The sequence below is a fragment of the Wyeomyia smithii genome, chromosome 1, assembly GCF_029784165.1.
Source record: "Wyeomyia smithii strain HCP4-BCI-WySm-NY-G18 chromosome 1, ASM2978416v1, whole genome shotgun sequence".
In the NCBI taxonomy this organism is placed as follows: Eukaryota; Metazoa; Arthropoda; class Insecta; order Diptera; family Culicidae; genus Wyeomyia; species Wyeomyia smithii.
The window spans coordinates 165,742,573-165,757,140 of NC_073694.1; the positions used below are offsets into that span (position 1 = coordinate 165,742,573).

At 39.1% G+C, this 14,568-nt stretch overlaps 1 protein-coding gene across 2 annotated transcripts in view; it reads left to right on the forward strand.

Moving 5' to 3' along the window:
• Positions 1–14,568, forward strand: part of LOC129717741 (RNA-binding protein Pasilla) — a 141,796-nt gene that overhangs the window by 33,870 nt on the left and 93,358 nt on the right. The window contains exon 1 of one of the 2 annotated variants that reach the window (XM_055667861.1): positions 6,882–7,014. The exons of the other annotated variant lie outside the window; for it this stretch is intronic. The gene's annotated coding sequence lies outside the window, so the exon portion shown is untranslated. Of the gene's footprint in view, positions 1–6,881; positions 7,015–14,568 lie in introns of those variants that run through there. 2 annotated transcript variants of the gene reach the window in all.

Sequence of the window (14,568 nt, forward strand, 5' to 3'; positions counted from 1 at the left end):
GAAAAATTCAGTAGTTACAGATGTCCCAATAAAACAACAATGAGACAAAATTTATTATACGAAAAAAAAACAAGCATAGTTTACCGGAAGATGAACAAATGTTCTATTTCTTAGTACAGATAATCATGTGGCAACACTGCACTGTGTCCAGTTCCAGCCAAAGGGGCTCTGAGGCATTCGGGTGCAGGTGTCGATGTGTTTGTTAGCACTCGCTGTCGCTGTGATTTTGTGCGCCGTCTTATTAGTTAATAGAATCAATTGAAAACAATTGGACCCAAATTGGTGCTTCATTCGAGGATGGACGCGCGCACACGTTGTTCAGAGTTCCGTTGGCTCGCTATCAAGGGTTGTGTTTTTTCGTGCGGATGGTAGGGTGGTCCATCGCTGTGTCATCAACTGACGGGACGGACGCAAGCAGGAAGCAATTTATACAGTTTCATTAAAAACATACACGACGATGATGGTTTCGAGCCGTTATCGGTGGTGCGTCCAAGCGCGAGTCGCTGACGTGGTTGATTGTTTACTCCATTTCTCCGGCAGCCGCCCTCTTGCTCCGTAAATTAAAATAGGCTAGTGGTGGTAGTGGTCGTATGATAATTTGTCGTGGACTTTTAACTTTTTGTATGCCAGCGGAGAAGCGTGGAATAAAAACAAAACGACTCAAGCATAATAGTTCGGAGTAGGTTTTGTTGATGGAACAGATTGGAACTTACCGCAGGTTCTACTGTACAGAGTGCGAAGTCTAACCACAGGTCCATTTTAAGCGATAGCATTTACGAAGCGCTGCTGTGGCCTGTTGTTTTGCGCTGCTTTGAGTGCGGAGTTGTGTTGTGGTAGCCAGCCATTTGATTGCTGATTAGAAACGCGTAGCGTGTCGCAAATAGGCTGAGGGCGACAATGTGTGTGGGTTGGTGTTTGGTCGTTCGAAAACAACCCATTGCAGTCAGTGGTGTTTAGTTATTTTTAATGACCCTTGCGGACGAAAAAATAAATTTATTTCATCTTAGCGCTTATGGTTACCTATCAGTTGCGTTAATTAACCCAACAGTCTCATAATCGTTTTCGTAATATGCTAATGCTTTTTCGATTTCACTTTTCTCAGTGGTACGCACGAAGAAAACATAAGCTTGATTACATGTAGGTCGAATCACAGCAGAACAGTTTGATTGAGAAGTCCTCCACATCATTTGATTTGCCGATTTTCAACGTTTTTGTGATTTTTATTGCGAACCACGTTGGACCATCAACGTGGGTTTGCAAAATTTTTCCTCTCCTCTCGGCTTCCATCTGCACGAAACACCGTGTGACTTATACAATGGAAATTGGGCGCCTAGGTAACAAACCGCTGTGAAAGAATTCTTGCAGCGGTCACTTTCCGTGCCAGGGTGAAGCAGTATGAGAATGAACCAAAAAACAACAGTTTTTCGACTTCCGTTAAACAACCAGTAAATTTTCTGATTTTAATCAAAATATACTAATTGGATTCGCATAACAGTCGCAATTCTCGTAGAGTAAATAACAATTTCAACCACTTTCCGTTTGGATGAAAACTCATTGTGAAAGTGTAAATGGATCATTTTATACGAAGTGAGCACGAAAAAGCACAAACTTGGCATCGACCATCTCGGAATTGCCTCAAAGTTAGGGGAACTATTCATCTAGATTCATTATGCAAAAATCCCAATTTTGGAGTCGATTGGATTACCCCCCGCTCTGTGGGACCCCCTCTTTGTTGCAAAGTCACGCAGTTTTTGTCCAAAATCTCGCTTTTCTTTTTCTTACAATTCATACACGTAAGATTTCCGAAAAATACTGTTAGATAACTCTCAAAGAAAATAAATCAGGAAATCCAGAAAAAATAGAAGTTTTGACCGGAAGTGTTGCCAGATAGATGTATGTATTTGAAAACTAAATTTGAATTTTTCGGCAAAAGTATCCACTTTTATCTTTAATTTGATAGTTTCCTCATGTTCCTCGAAAAATTTTACGTAAGAAACACTTATCAGAGTAACATGAGCCAATCTCAAGTTGAAACATTTTTATAGAAATAGTTCAAAATCTCCTAATTAATTTTTCTTACAATTTATAGACTTAAAAACTCTGAAAAATACTGGTAGGTGACTTTTGAAGAAAACGAACCAAGGAATCCAGAAAAAAATATTATTTTTGACCGAAAATGTTGCCAGAGAGATTATTTTTGTATTCAAAAACTTTTTTTTTTTTGGCAAATTCTGCTGATTTTATTTCAACTTGGATAATTCCGTTGTGCCTCGGAAAATTTTACGTTAGAAACGCTTATCACTCTGAGGTAATTTGAGCCAATCTCGAGTTACAACGTTTTTACGAAAGTCGACGCAAGACGTCTAAAATGTAGTGGTAGGTGACTTTTGAAGAAAATAAACCAAGGAATCCAAAGAAAATATTATTTTTGACCGGAAGCGTTGCCAGGTAGATTATTTTTGTATTTGTGAACTAAATTTGTATTTTCTGGCAAATTTAACTAATTTTATTTTAAATTTGATAGTTTCATCGTGTCGCTCGGAGAATTTTACGTGGGAAACACATCACCCCGAAGTAATATGGAGTAACATTTTTATGAAAACAGTTTCAAATTTTTTACCTTTCATTATTACCTCGAGGTGATACGTCGTTTTTATGTAAAATGTTTCATGAAATACGTTGAAACTATTGAATTTAAAGTAAAATTAGCTGCATTTTCCGAGAAACGCTAATTTAGATTTTAATTATAAAAATAATCTATCTGGCAACACTTCAGGTAAGAAAAAAATACATCTCTTTTTTATCCCTTGGTTCATTTGCTTCGAAAGTCACCTGCCAATATTTTTCGGACGTCTTACGTCTTTAAATTGAAAGAAAAATTCATTGAGAAATGTTAAAATATTTTCATAAAAATGTTATAACTCGAGATTGGCTCATATTACCTCAGAGCGATAAGTGTTTCTTACGTAAAATTTTCCAAGGAACACGATAAAATCAAATTTAAAATAAAAATGGCTACATTTGCTGAATAATGTAAATTTTGTTTTCAAATATAAAAATAATCCACCTGGCAACACATCCGATCAAAACGTCCCTGGTTTATTTTCTTTAAAAGTATTTCGTATTTAGTGTCAGTTTTTTTCAGACATCTTACGTGTATGTATTGTAAGAAAAAGAAAGGAGAGATTTTGGACAAAATATGCGTGACTTTGCAACAAAGAGGAGGGTCCCACAGAACGGGAAGTATTCCGATCGACACCAAAATTAGGATTTTTGAAGTGAACCTAGATGAATATTTCCCCTAAATTTGAGCCAAACCCGTGATGGTTGTGTCCAAGTGGAATAGACACTTTGTATGGAAAATCGTGTTCTTGTGAAGCATTTGATAAATTACAAAAGATTTGAGTGCAAAGCACGACCGCAAGGGTTTTTAAGGGGGGTTTGTAAGTAGCTTAAATATTGATAATAACTGTTAGTAAATAATAATTTTGTGAGGCCATTCACAAATGGTGACTTCTCATCACTGTAAGAAATTTATATTTTTTTTGTTAATATTTGTTTGCTTTCGTAATTGTCGAAAAATGGTCATAATTTTATTGGACATAGCTCCTAATGTTTCAAAACTAGTTGCTGGTCTAAAATTTCAATTGTAAATCAAAAATCTATTCTTTAAACCACATTTGAAGCTTCTGTTGATGAGAGGATATAAACATCTCGTATATTTAATAAACTTTGCTTGTATTGCTCAATCACAATTACTTAACCTTATCAGACCAATTCAAAGTAACCCCTTTCATTATTGTTTAGCTTAAGAAAATAAGCTCAAGGCTTATGAGGAGAAATTACCAATAGAGTTTCAGGAGCATTGAGGTAAATTTTCCGTTTTTGCAGATAGGAAAAGAAACTATCTAAACTTTTCTGCAATCGATCTCGAATGACACGAAGACTTTATCCTTTTACGGCAATGCTTGTGGCAACGTAGAACAATGACTTTATGCATCCTGGAGGTGAATCCAGAAGATCTGAAGTAAATATATTGTACATGATTGGACCTAAGACTGAACCTTGAGACACATTTGCTCTGACAGGAAATCTACCAGATATAGAATTCTGGTAGTCAACCTGCAAAGCTCAATCAGTTAGATAGTTTTTCCAAATTTTAATTATAAAAATGCGAAAGTTAAAAGTTACCAATTTCGTAATAAAACCCTTATGCCAAACACTGTCGAATGATTTTTCTATGTCCAGAAGAGCAGCCCAGTGAAATAACCCTTAAATTTGTTAGCTCGTATTATATTAATAATTTTGATTAATTGATGAGAAGAATAATGACCATGGCGAAATCCAAACTGTTCATCTGCAAAAATTGAATTTTCATTCATGTGTGACATCCTCTTAAAAATAATTCTGTCTACTATATACTTAGTTTGTTTATTTATTTATTTCGTCAATCATATATGTAGACTGGTTACAATAATTTCTAAAATATACACGAACATTAAACAAATTAATTTTGTGTCCTCAGCCTCAAGGACTTGAAATACTGTTTTAGTTTATACCGGGACATCGTAAAGTCAATGGCTTCGCAGTGTTGATTATAAGAATTCATCATACTATTTATAGGTCCATTTTTATCGGAGGAAGCTGACTGGTCGATAGTTTGAAACCTCAGTTGGATTTCTATCCGGTTTCAAAATTGTAGCAGTTTTTTGCATTTCTCTATAATTTGGAAAAAAATGTTATTTCAAAACAATAAGGTATTGAAAATTTTCAAAATTCATATATATTTGTCTAAATTATTTACTATGCAATTACTATTAACAAATTGGCATATGTTGGCCATGTTTAGCTCTCATTAAGGCTTCGAAATACGGTTCGACGTAAGCTTTCGCACACCTACGATGCTTAATCTATGACAAATAAAACCGGAAACTGGAATCTCATGTTTCCTCATCGCCATATTTTGAGAACCTGTACCACTGTCTTGATCTTTTATTGTCGAAACTTTTTTGTGCTACAGATTTTGGATATGCATCGCCCTTCCCCCCGAAGAATTAAACCACTGCAACGTCAACGGGGCCATATTCTCACCTCACCTTGAGAGAGGTGAGATGGTCGTCAAACATGAAGAATTGCGCTTACAATGTCGCAGCAGCACCGCCGCGAATTCCGCATCACACTCAAAGACACAAACATACGCGCGCACACACACACACGAACGCGGATGGAACAGCGAATGACGACTGCTTCTCAATGTCACGTTGTGGTATAACCCACGATCCGGAATATTCATTTGTTCGTTTTGATTCTCGTTCACTGAAAGTGAGTTGTAGTGTTTTTTGTTTGTTGACTTCAAACTTCAGCAATCGCCGAAAAGGTTAAGAGATCTTCCACCCTGCTGCTGATACCCCTAGTTCACATGGTTAATCAGTGGCTTGTCAACTCCATTCAGTTTCAAATGAAAAGCGAGAGTTGGTGGCGGATGAACGAAACGAAGTTGGATTCGTAATGCTTCGAAGAAGTAAATTGGTTTACCTGATGTTTAAAGAGCTTAGACTCACAAACGCATGTAAGAGGGAGAGACGATTTCTTGGCAAAATCGCAGAAAAGAAACCTTTTTGGTGCCTTTCCTTTTTCGCCATGCGACAGAACGCTCAGGTGCCGTTTACCGATTCTTTAACGCTAGTGATATAACTGCATTCTGATTGCACCACAACTGGTCGTACCTGACTGAAAGAAGGAGGCGAAACCCTTGCCTATTACGGGGCTGGACAGTTGCCAAGTTCGATTAGGCGACCGCCGCAGCAGCCACATTAGCTGTAACTGTTGTTTTCGACATTCGTTGGACATCCCTTCTTGCCAGTCAGTGCCATGTTTCCGACCCTTTTGGCCTAATTAGACAACACCCCGAAGACGACAGACCAAGAAGAAGAAAGCATCGAAGTGAAAAGCGTACTAATTTATAATCGAATAAGGTAGCACGAAAAGCAGCAGTCCACCGGGTTTGTGAGGGTTGGAGGATTTGAACGGGTCGGAATTCAAACAACCGTCGAAAAAACTGGTTTGTCCTTGAGTTCCACCGACCACGGGTCTTCTTCGTGTGGAAAGATGAACCAAACGGACACACGAAAAAAGTTTTAATATTTATTGTTATTAGCACTGCTGGATGGAATGAATATGCAAATCCAACATCGGCCAGTCCGGCTTGTCTGCTTGTGTTCGCTGGACAGAAAAGATGACTTTTGCTGGAGGAACACGGCGGAGGATGGTGTCTTCTTCGCGAATCGTGCGTGTTTATCTCGTCACCTTTTAATCTGAAGTCACATTGAATCCAGAGATCGAGAGAGCAATGTTTTTTTCTAGGTTTTTGTGTCCACCAGGGACAACCCATGCTGGAAAATTTCTAGATCCCGTGCAACGGGGGAGAACAGGCTAGCGGTAGCGATTGTGTAATAATATAGAGAAGAAGAAAAGAGTCATCGGAAAAGAAAAAAAAACTCCACCAGGTTATGACAACTTTGCCATGAGTTCCACCTGAGCAAACTATGACTGCATACCATTACATCAGCAGTTCTCCCGCTCTTCACTGCTCGTTCTCTCCCGCTCTCTGCGATGAAAAAAAAGAGCTTTGTGGTTTGGATGCGGTGTGTGACCCGCGCTCAGCTCCAGCTGATGTCGATGCGGTGTTTACAGCAGGAACCGCGGCGAATACTTGTGCGACAGCTCTCCTACGTGAGCGTGAGTGCCGAGCTGGGTTGGATGGATTGTAGCGCAGTGTCACCTACAGTGTGTGTACCACCAGCCTAGGGTTGTTCGTCGTCTCCCGTGTCGCATACAGTCGGGAACCGTGTCCAGTACACAAGAGTTAGGCCTGAGACATGAATTAACTGGCTGTTCTCGTCTTTGCCTCACATGTCTTGAAACCTGACTCACCACAGGCAGTATACCATATACCAGTGTTTATCAATATCACCCCACTGTAGAACATCAATTTTGCGACAACGGTTCGGTTCGGTAGGTCGATCGGTCGGTTGGTTTGAGCCTGGTTTCTATCCTAGGCAAATCGGTCCAGTTCAACATTCTATCGGGCACCGAAAACTCTGCATCATTTCGCGTTACGTTTTCTGGCGCTAGTGTTAAAGCGCAACTCCTGTCAGTGGTACCGCAGTGTGCAGATCTGCTGGAAAAGGTTGTTCAACAGGAACACGGCTCTCTCCGGGCCAGTTTCCCAGTGTTACGACGTTGCCGCGAACTGTCGACGTAAGCAGTTTTCCAATCTCTCAACCCAATAGGCAGAGGACAGTGTGTGCAATTGGAAATCGATAATGTTTCGAGCAAGTGTGCAGTGACACCGCTTCCAGTTGGCGGCGACAGTGCATGATAAGCCAGTGCTCTAAGGTCCCTCGCGAACAAACCTTAAAAAGCATCAAATGTGTTCCAATTTTGGACCAGTAAATGTAAAATACACCCCCTTTTTGCTCTTCGCATTTCATCGCCTTTTAAAATCGAAACCATCTGTATAATTCATTGATTGCGGCATTCGTTCAAGTACACACATCACCGCAAACCCCGAAAAACGCCACCAAAGGAACTCACTCTCCACTCGCCCACCTGCAGTGTGGTGCTGATGGCGCGATGGGAGAAACTCATCGCAGTATCCTGTATTCCGCCTACGTTTGTGTGGGAGTTCCGACCAACTCCCACGCAAACCTCCTCCAGGACCGTTCCCCACTCCGGGGGTTCTACTGCTGTTGCTGACTGCTCCTATTGGCGACGTGTCTTCTTTAACGCATACACACTGCCTGCGTAAGCAGCAGCATTACAGAAGTTCAGATGTGGTGGAACTCAACTAACCAAACACGTGCCCTGTGTATCAATGAAGGAGCGTGAGAAGGAGCGAGAGAGCGAACAAAAAAAAAGAGAATGCCAAAAGCAGTGCTACCGCTTTGCACGTGTCTTTCCATTTTTTTTTATTTGATATCCAAAAAGAAAAAGGAGGCCAACCGAAGTCAGCTGTTTTTTTGACAAGTTGCTTTCGGTCTGTTGTACTGTTGTTGTAGGTACCTGCTGCATAGCTGGTGCTGACATAACCAAACGTTCGATCGAACACGGAGCACAGCAGTACTAGCACCTACTGCAAGCGTGAACAGTGCGAGAGACCAAAAGGTCATCGCTGACGGTGCTGTATGTGTGCCCTAGATTGAGCCCAGAATTTCGGCAACTGTCTCACCCGGTAGTGCGTGTCCAGTTTTCGTATGAGTGTGCGATAAGCATCCCGTAAAGTACTGACTGCCAAACATTCCGTTTTCACTTGATAAGGAAAAAGCCATTAGAAAGATTGTTTTGTATAGTGGTACTTATATCGCTCCATGTTCCTCGGGTGTTGCGTCAACTCACAGCGGTTTTCCCAGAAGTACTCAGGTGATAAGCAAAAAAAACGCACCTCTTAGCAATCAATCGGTTTCAGAAATAGAAGAAAGACGTCCATCGTTCGGAGATAAGCGAAAGTTACATGCCAATCTACTTGCGGCCCGACACAAAAAAGAACAACGAGATATGCGTTTGACAGCGACTGACAGTTGCACCGATGTTGTCGCGTTGATTGGTGTGTTTGGTTGCGTCAGGTTAATGTTTTTGGTAGATCTTTTCGCGTTGATGACCCTCTTCTTGTTCAAACATACCCTCGTTACTTTAATGATTTTTTCTGCTCGACGTTTCGGTTTCAGTTCGGTTGTCTTCTTACTTTTTCTCTCTCTCTCTCTCTTACTTTCCATTTTTCAACTGTTGTTTATTTGCTTGCTTTATTTTTAGCTTCTCTAAGCTATGAGCATAAATTGATAATCTAAAAATGCAAATTCTATTTTACTGGAAAACTATTCTAGTTTCCAAACATTACTAGGGAATTTGACGGGACCATTAGTTTAAGAGCCTTTATGGATCTGTCTGATCCATGTAAGCTCTCAAATTATTGCACGGATCGGCGTGAAATTTTGTATAACCCCTATTTATAGACTGTTCCGAAAATTATAAATACATCTTCTTTCTTGAATAAAACGAAAAATACAGGATTTTTCGGGTCATTTTATTCTGAAATATAGATACTAAATGTTTTCTTTCCAGTTTCAATTCAAGTTGGGATTATTTTTCGTAGGATACGCGAGTTCTCTAACTTTTCTCCTAACACTACTCATAAGCTTTTGCACAGTGTGTTCTCCGACCATTTTTAACCCTTTAAGCCAATCTTTTTTAAATTTTTCAACATTGTCCGCTGGTTTGACATATTTCCTCAGCTTTGCCTTGGTCAAAGCCCAAAAAGTTTCAATAGGGCGAATTTAAGGGCAGTTTGGAGGATTCATCTCCTTTGGGACACATGTGACATTATTTGTTTTATACCACCCTAGTGCATCCTTAGGAAGCAAGATCGGGCCAAAAGATTGGAGGATTGTTATGCTGCTTAACCATGGGTAACAACCTTTTCTGCAAACACTCTTTCACGTAAATTTTACCATTCATTGTGTCATTCGTAATGAATGGACGAGATATTTTCCCACATTCACAAATGGCCTGCCAAACCATTACCAAATGGCCTTTTCGGTGTAAATGGCTTTCACTGGTCCAGAGGCATCCTTTCCCTTCGGTGATGTATAAAATTGCGGTCCTGGCAGAGTCTTATAGTCCAGTTTTATGTAGGTTTCGCCATCCATGATTTTGGTCAAAAGTTTGTCATAATGCTTCCGAGCTCTCGGTTTCACAGATTCAGCTTGTTTTGGATTTCGTTTTGGCTGCTTCTGCTTCCGACGGGTCTGCAGACCCATTCTTCCCTTGGCACGCAAAACGTTACTCGCCGAGGTTCCAGGCTTTCTCGCCACATCTCGTACTAATACTGAAGAATGCCGCTTGTAGTATTCCTTAACCTTTTTGACCATTGTGGGATCAACAGGCCCGGGTTTTCTACCACGTCTTGGGGTATCAGTAAATGTGCACTCTTCACAATACTTCCGCAATGCGGTTTGAACTGCTCCGACACTTATACCTTCTTCTCTGTCTAATTTTCTTATAGAAAGACCACTCACGGTGCCCCATTTGTGCACAACTCGCTTTCCTTGTCCGGGAGAAAGGCCACGCATTTTCAAAATTTCGCACTAAATGTTAGAAAAAATGACAGCATCTGTTTCTTTTGGATGTAAACAACAGGACGCAGCCAACGTTTGGTTGAATACTGCACGTTATTTGAAATGACGGTTGATCGTAAGTGTATTTATAATTATCGGAACGGTCTATATTAGAGGCTGGAAAAGGACAGTTCGACACCCCTCCCTATTCTGGAAGGGAGGGATCCCATACAAATAAAACACAAATTCCTGCACATCTCAAGAACTAATCAAGTAAATGGAACCAAATTTGGCATGTGAAAGTTTTTAAAGGCAAAAAATATTTCCGTGGTGGTTCGAGACCCCTCTCTCTCCCCATACAAATGAAACACAAATTTCTCACAACTCGAGAACCAATCAAGCAAATACAACCAAATACGGCATGGTAAGGTTTTTGAGAGCAAAAAAAATTTTCATGGTGTTTAGACACCCCTCCCTCTTCTGATAGAGAGGGTTCCAATACAAATAAAACGCAGATTTCTTCACAACTCAAGAACTTAAAAGTTAATGCAACCAAATTTGGCATATGGAACTTTTTGAGAGCAAAAAAATACTTTCGTGGTGGTTTGACACCCCTCCCAGTTCTCAATGGTGGGCTCTTATGCAAATCAAACATGAATTTCTATGGTGGTTTGGCACTTCTCCATACTCTGGAAGGGGGAAGGTCTCCCAGAATATTTAAACTGATATTTCAACAAGTTTTTCCGGAATACAGCCTAGAATGATTGGAATGATGCACAGGAGCCGCGTCTACAGACGCTATTTTTTAATTTAAGATGGATACTTCCGGTTTCTGGAAAACAGCTAAATATCACCGAATACCACCCAATATGGGTATTTTCGGAACCAGGATGACACTTAGAGACCAAAAATTATCTCCAAATGCCATTTTGATATCCAAGATAGCGACTTCCGGTTTTTGAAAAATAGCCGAAAGTGACCGAAAACCACTCAACATGGGAATTTGCGGAATCGTAATGATGCACTGAAGCCATGGCGACTTCCGGTTTCTAAAAATCAGCCAGAAATGGCCTATTTCCACTCATTATCCGGAGCCAAGTTATGCACCGAAGCTAAAAATCGATCACAGACACCATTTTGAATTCTAAGATCCGGATTGCGACTTTCGGTGTCTAGAAAACAGCCGAAAATGACCAAATACCATCCACTATAAATATTTCCGGGACCATAAGGACGCCCAGAAATCAACTTCATAGCTTCAATCGTTTCAAACAATTTGTCTTTTAACTTCGATCGTATAGAATATTTGATTTGTCATGCATTTGCAGACGATAAACAATTCGCACGGAATCAATCAATTTGATTAATTTTTTAATAAAGAAAAAAATGGGCGGAACGAAGTTTGCCGGGTCAGCTAGTACTAACTATCTTCTGAAGATAGTATGACAATAGTGCTTCGTAGCCGCAAAATTACAGAGTCTGCTTTGATAAGCGGATGGTCGTGGGTTCGAATCTTAGTAGAATCAGAGCCGTTCGGTGTCAACGGACTCAAGCATGGCTTTATTTCCAGGCTCCCCATTAGCCTTTCCTTAACGATGAACTCTACAAAACCTCGACAAATACCTCTTGTCAAAATAAATCTCTCTCACATTAAAACTAGTTAAAGGGCCATCAGTTGAATCCTCTCCAGGAAATTGTAATTGGCAATAATATTGACCGGAGGCAGCGAGGCTCGGAATAGTAAGCGTAAAAAGGTAGGGCATACACACAGGCACGAATTAAAATAGACATATCACTTACTTTTAGCAGTGATATTGTTAATAACACAGTGTAACAAAAAATGACTTTTTTTCTGCCTTGGTTTCTATATATATTTTTTGTGTATTTTGATGCAAAACTAAATTTCCTCGTGGTTGAACATATTTCAACCTAAGGGGCAACAATGGCGCAATTTTGAATTTTTGAGAAACCGGAAATTTCGATGTTTTTTCGACGCCATTTTGTTTTAAGACCAAATATCAAAATTCTGTGAGTTTGTCTACATATTAACATCTTCTTACCCATCTTTGAAAAAAAAACAGATCTTAAATCGGACAAAAACAGAGCTCAACACGGTGATTCTACGAAACCGGTTTCGGCATGGTTTTAATATATTTCACAAAGCGAAATAGTATCGAGTATGTATGAGCATCAATGGTATTTTTTTTTAGGGAGGGATTTGTTAGTAGCTTAAGTATTTATGATAAATATTAGTAAGTAATAAGTATGTGTGTCCAATCACAAATAGTGACTTCTCAACACTGTTAAAAATTTGTAATTTTAATTGTTAGGATTTGTTTGCTTTCGCAATTAGGACTTATCGTTCGTAGGGACTTAAACCTACTTGTCAGAAAAGGGAAAGTAAACTTATAACTAACTTAATTGCTAACTTATTGGCTATAAAGAGAGCTTATCGTAGCAATTGAGGATTGCAACGATTTTTGTCGAAAATTGTTAGTAATTTTATTTGACATAACTTCTAATGGTTCAACACCAGTAAGTCTATGTAATTCGAGTGTACCAAAGCAAGGAGGACGCTTCAAAATCATTTTCAGAATTTTATTCTGAATCCTTTGGAGCGTTTTCTTCCTTGTTGAACAGCAACTTGACCACATCGGTACAGCATAAAGCATTGCTGGTTTAAAAATTTGTTTGTAAATCAAAAGTTTGTTCTTTAAACAAAGTTTAGAATTCCTGTTAATGAGAGGATATAAACATCTCGTATATTTGATGCACTTGGCTTGTATACTCTCAATGTAGCATCAATGGTAAAGCGCTTATATCTAATAGTGGTAGTCAAATATATCTTATATTGAGTAAAAAGTCTCAAAAATTGATTGGTAGGTGTCTGATCACGTGAAATGTCAGCAACATGTCGATTTTGCCCCAATTTCCTTACAATACTAAAAAAAGTTTATCTTGACGTTTAATTAATTTATTTGAAAACTGTTGAATGTAATATCAAGAGTGTAAGCGATACTCAAAGAAACAATAACAGTTTGTCTCTACATGATCCTACCCCTTTTGCAGGAAGGGAGTTGCATTTATGGCCAGGGCCGGTCAAAACATAAAAATCTTGCTTCAGCTATGAGACAGAATTATCGCTTCTTCGATAAAGTTAAATGCGATGTCCGATGTTAAATGTCCACACAAGAGACAAAATATCAATGAAACCAGTATTTAGAGAGCATATTTTTTTTTTGTCTTATCACAGCTAACTTGTGAAAAGAGTTTGTGTACAAAGGGGAATCGACCACAACAAATATTTTGAGAGCCAGGACACTTTGTTTGATCGGTGTGATGTCTTCCTCAAAGTTAAAGAATTTTTTTTCCTTTTCGAAATAAATATACACCGTCAGAAAAAAATTCCGGCAAGAAAATAAAAAATAAATCTCAAAAAACATACTTGAAATTTTTTATTTAAACTGCAAAAGGTTAGGTAAAATTTGTAATCATCTTTACATTTTCTACACAAACCCTTTTCACTAATTAGTCGTGATTTAAAAAGATACTAACAGCACGAAATGACATCTTTAACCTATAGGAACATCTGTACAAAGTTTTAGGCAGATAAAAAATGGTGGATTAAAATGGTTGCCCGGTTTTCAGCCCGCTCAAGAATGGCCATCGCAAACCTCATCAGTAAGAAATGGTAGAGCTGTCAGTTGTAATACTATGTTCTGAAAAATATAGCTGCAAAATATCAGAAGCATCATTTTATTGCTCTGGAAATGTCAACGTAAATTAAAAAATTTAATAAATACTTCTTCACTATCCTGTGTTTGTACGAATGCTGGATTGAACGTGCGGCAGACACTGAATATTTTTAAAATCACTCCAAAAAGTTGGTATGATAAGTGGATTAACGCTAATACTCACAAGAGTTCTCTGTAGCAGGTGGTATAAAATGCTCGGGGTGGACCAACTTTGAATCCCATTTTCCAATTATTAATTTGTAAAATATGTTTTTTTTTTCAAGAATCTTCATTCCCTTGGCAACTAAGGGGTCAATCAATTTAAAAAAAAAGGGAATGTAATGTACTGTATATACTGTAATGGAATGTGTTTCTATTAATTTTGTTATTTTCATTTCCTCCATAATGGATTTCATCTTCAGTTTTCTGTTTATGACACTCAACGTCAGAGTGTCAAACTGTACAAATAATATTTGCCTACGTCACCTAATCAACGGTGTAATGATGTAACTAATCTTCCCCTACTGCACGGAAATTCTCGGATCCTAATCCAAGATTGTGTCGAAAAGGAGCGAAACTTGTGGAGCATTAAAGAGAAGAGCTCTTTTTGGACAGAAGGTTGGGATGGCTACAGATTAGCAGAGGATTACTCCAGTCACGTGGGCCCCAGGCAGCAGAAGATGAACGTTAGATAAGCACGGCTCGGTACTCAACGGAGAAAC